General features: G+C 39.1%; 1 pseudogene; it reads right to left on the bottom strand.

Moving 5' to 3' along the window:
* Nucleotides 1–294: 294 nt before the first annotated feature.
* Nucleotides 295–734, bottom strand: LOC125105256 (40S ribosomal protein S15a-like; annotated as a pseudogene).
* Between the last annotated feature and the right edge of the window lie 4,302 nt (nucleotides 735–5,036).

Genomic DNA, 5,036 nt, shown 5'->3' with positions numbered 1-5,036 from the left:
ACAACAGTGCATGAAATGTGTATTGTCAAGCTAACACCATGAAAGGCACCTCTCCTTCCAGACTTAACGTAAGTTAAGACTTCAGAAGGGAAAGCGTCAACCCCAACCCTGGACCCCAACCCTGGACCCCAACCCTTATTCAAGCATCTGCTGGTGAGCCATGAGCGTGATGGTGTGGGTCATCCCAAGTCAAGTCTTCCTTGTTCACTTCAGGGAAGCAACATTCCCCAATTAACACAAAGGCTGAACATGGCTGCAGGTGCACTTGCTACTCTGCTATAAAGTTCAAAGTGACTAACTGAAGCACCAGCGTCCACTGAGGCATTTTATTTGCACATAAAATTCCAGGGTTTTCCCTCCTGTGTGTTTTCGTCTTGCTTCTTCGTGGTCCATGATGGCAGCAGAGGTTGTCAGGACAATGAAACCAAACTGGAGGGATGGGAGCGGATTGTTCTGCCATTCTTCCAGATCTTCCAGTTGTACATCCAGTCTGGGGCTGATCACTCCACAGTTGTTTTACCTGTCCATGAGGTTCACAACAGTTTTCCTGGCTCTGTGCTCCTCCGTGGTTTCAAATCTGCCAAGGTAACTGTGTGTCATCATCACAGTGAGAAACCAGATGGTGACTTGTGAGCGTGGCCTCATAAGACCTGGCGTTTGCATCTCTTTTCTGCATTGTTAATGCTCTTGAGAGTATCTGCCAGGGCATTTATGCTCAGGACAGTATGGCGGCAGGGAAAGATGGCAGAAAGCAGTTAAATTCATTGATAAACATTTACCAGCATACCCCTAAGTGAATCCTGCCTAACAATGCAACACATGCAATGCACCCATTTCCCTGGCTGAACTAGGAAAACTTTCACTGATGTTCTTAGCATTCTGCTATATTTGTGCAAGGAAAGAAAGAAATTTTCATGCAGTGTTTCTCCTAGGAACTATTGGCTCTGCATCACTTCAAGGACATCTGCTACAGATGGTAACTGTTCCATTATTTAATAAGTAACAAGAATCAGAGATTGTAAGTCGGATTGACACCATGCTCACCGCTCCCAGCATTCATGGACACGTGCAGTTCTGGCCCCACAGTCACACGGCGGGACTGAGAAAGGCCTCCAACCGGGCTGTCTTTCAAACCTCTCCAAGTCCAAGCGGGTGCTGATGTGACTGTATTCTTTCCCTAAATTCAGTATTTGAACGTGAATGTATTTTTGTGAATAAGGAAGTGAAGGCTTTTCATGAGATGCTCAAGTTCTGTCCTGTAAACACTAAGGTACACTGCAGAGAAACTAGTCACTTCACCTGTAAGAAGATCTAAATCACTTTTATGGAAGAGGGAGGTTTGTAAGCATTAGAACATCTCCCAAGACTGCTCTCTGAACCAATCACTGCACTTACGTTCTGGAAGAATACTTTAGAATGGGAAGAAATGGTTGAATGTATATTAAATTTAAAAGAAGTCATCTTTTTTCATTTCCAATTCATAGAAAAACTGGAAAAATACAGATTTTTCTCTTGCAATCTCTGTGTATGGTAACATTTCAGATTGTTTCATGTTCTTCCTTTCTTTTGCATTCTCTAATAATGTAGATTTGTAAAAAAAAATTGTGAATTAAATTCAACAGTTTTTTCTTTAACATCAACTTTCACTCATGAAAAGTTAGAAGGGTCATCAGCAGGGTGGTCTATTTAATCTCTGCCTTCAGAGGTGAGCATATATTCAAGTCTGGGCCAATCAGAGAACCACATCCTCTGAACCACTGTAATTCATCCAGAGGTAGGCATGTGAGACTCAGAAAGCACTAATAAAAGTCCTTCCATGTGACTTGACAAATGAAAACTGAGAGAAAGCATGTCCCTCTCTTTTGAATTACAAATGGTATGAATAAAGATTTAGGCTGCTGCAAGTTTTCTTCCCTTACTTGTAGAAGGACTCTTTCTAGAAATGAAGCCAAAATGCCACAAGAAGAGAAATGAAACCTGACCAGTGGTGGTGTCTGGCAACATTGTTTGATTTCCTGGACCCACCTGTTCCTGAAGCCAGACCCATCACTGGACTGTCGGCAAACTAACTTGTGGTTTAAGTTAGTTTCAGCTAGAGTACCTCATTGGTAATTGAAACCATTTTTACTAAAAACAAAGACAGAAAGACTGTATGTTGTGGCCAAAGATTGAACCAGGGGAACTCTTAGGTTATCTCTAAATATATGGTTATTTTAACCAAGGCTTGATTTTCATGTGAGTGTACAAAAGCAATCTCTATCACCCAATCTTGAATCCAACATAACAAATCAGTTACTATCAATTTGCTCTAGTTACTAAGTGCTGGGATACACACAGATGAATATGAAGATTTCTATCTTGGTGGGACTTATAATTAAGCAGAATGGTAGGACAAGAAGGATGACGAGAGAGACTCAGATAGAAACAGAGACAAAGAAGGTACTCTGGACTGACAGGGGACTGACATGCTAATTCTACCTGTGGAACCAATTTGGATAAGCACATTTTTTTGCCTGTGTCTTTTTCTGTCTCGAAAATATGAGTAATCCTCAAAGTATAGTCTACAGGGTCAAAACTACTTTTATAGTAATTTTAAAACACATTTGTCTTTTACAGTCGTTCCCTCACAAATAGTTCTCCAAACTACAGGATGAGTGATGGCGTCATCCCTCTTAACAGGCAACAGAATATAGGCTGGATATTTTTGTGCTGTCGGCACTATTCAAAGGTAATAGGTTGAAAGGCGTAAGTATATATCTTTTCAGAGATGAACTCAGATTGTTTTCAATACTCCTACAATGCTCTCACTATCATAACCTCATTGACATCCAACAAATTTTGAAATCCCTGAATTTTCCTTGTATACACACAAAGACACAACTGAAAGGTAGTTTACTGAAAGGCTCTTGGGACACCTAGAGGTCCCTAGATTATACTTGTCTTATTTTGGAGTAATATTATAATTTTTTCAGACTCAAATTTTTATCAAAATTATTTCAGAATTTTTATTTTATTCTAAAATCAAAAACATTTATTTTCTTTATTGAGAGATGGATCATCGGCTTATAAAAGGGAGATGAAAAGGCTTGCTTTCTGAACCCACAACCACACCAAGTATGTCTAAAAATGTTGGAAAAAATGAAGTTGATACCCCTGAGAATTCCGTTTCAAGACGGGAAAAATATATTGCAAAACACAAAACAGGCAAAGGTGTAAATAACAAACACATAATGTGAGCTATCTTTATAGATGTTATCAATGACCTCACTGTGCCTTATACAACAGAAGATTTTCAGATATTATTATATGCAAAATTTGGGTGCTAATTGAGACATCACTTTGAGACCAATCATTAAAAGTTTAAAAGAAAAAGGAATTGAGTATTTTAACCATAGATGTGAAAAACTCTTTAAAAGTCAAAAGTTGTTCGATACAGATTGTCAGTCTAGAAGCAAAGCAGCTCCTGAAACATCTCCCAGGGTAAGCATTTCCTTGGTTTGAGAAGCACATACAATACCTGATAAACAAATAAATCCTGTCCAGTTGACAGTGCCCCATGCCTGCTGCATGAAAAGTCCGTAAAAACAACAGCCACAGTGTCACTTTCCAGGGAAACAGTAACCCAATGACTTAAAAATTTAGTTGCAAACATAAAGGTTGCATTAATATCTCACTTACAAAATTGTACTTACATTTTGCAAATGGGTGAATCTGAAGATGGGCTGGGCTTGGCCAGTTTGCTTGTAGCCCTCTAGCAGCATCGACTCATCGTCGCATAGTATCTTTTTCTGTGAATGCTCAGCAAACAGATGCATAAAACGGCTGAAATATTCAAATTTTGAATAATGTTGGAACTTCACGATTGAGTCCTGGAACAATGGTTTTGACCCTTTTGTGCCTGGTTCAAAAGCAATGATGGTTCAGACTGCTGGGCTGTAGCAAGGATCCAAGCAATGGTGCCAAACTTCTCACAGTCGTTACATTTTTCCACTGATAGGCACTCCGAGGATCAAATAATAATCTAAAAATAAAAATAAATGCCAGTTTCATTAAGAGTGCTCTTGATGAATCAAATTTTTAATTTTACCAAAGACCAGCCCTCAGTATTCTATGTGACTGAATGAAAAGTACACAGGAAATATTTTTGCTGAATTTTGAAGACTATGATTGTCTTGAAGAAAATTGCTTGTGGGCAACTGTTTGAGTCAAGAGCTCAGCTAACTGCTTTCTTTCACAGAGCAGAATCTTGGTTTGAAAAGCTACTGACAGACAAACTACGGTTATTCAGACTTGGATATTGGCAGACCGTTTCTTCAAAATGAACAAAGTGAGATTGTCACTTCGAGGAAAACAACTGACAATACGTGTTGCCCACTTGAAGTTGCAAGTGCAAATGGGAATTTTGGAAAATTGTAAAAGTAACACTGTGAGCTTGACATCATGTGTTTTTCTAATGAGACTGATGGCAATATTTACGTATGTGATTTTTGATATTTTAATGAGATGTGCAATATTTGGAAGGTCTGCATAACTCAGCAAACCAGGATTTTTCAAATGCTTGATCCATGATTTGTTATGAAATCACCCATGGCTAAAGGATCTGTTCAAAGTTCAAGCTAGACCCATACTTTTAATGAAACAGAATATAAACGGTTTATAAATTATGTTCCAGATTCTACGTTGAATCTCACCTTTAAGAAACTACCTCCTGCCTTCCCAATGGTGATAGCAGAGAGATTGCAAGCTCAGTAGCCCAAGACCATGGCAAACTTTTTCTTGCATCGTGTCTGCTAAAATCCCATTAGAAAAACTAATCACACAGGAAAGCCCAGAGTCAGAGTGGAGGAAGGAGGAGGAGAACAAAGCTACCACCCCCACAAGGTGGGATGGTACATCGAGCTCATTTTTGCAATCAGCTGAGCTATAAGGATCATGGAGTCTGACATTCCGTGCTAAGTTGTTTGCATGAATTAGATCAAATCCTGACAAGAACCCTATAATGTAGATATTTATATAAATTAAGATCCTGGATTGCA

This window comes from Lutra lutra, chromosome 1 (genome assembly GCF_902655055.1).
Source record: "Lutra lutra chromosome 1, mLutLut1.2, whole genome shotgun sequence".
Taxonomy (NCBI): domain Eukaryota; kingdom Metazoa; phylum Chordata; class Mammalia; order Carnivora; family Mustelidae; genus Lutra; species Lutra lutra.
Note: the sequence above shows the minus strand (reverse complement) of the source record. Positions and strands in the feature narration are given on the sequence as shown.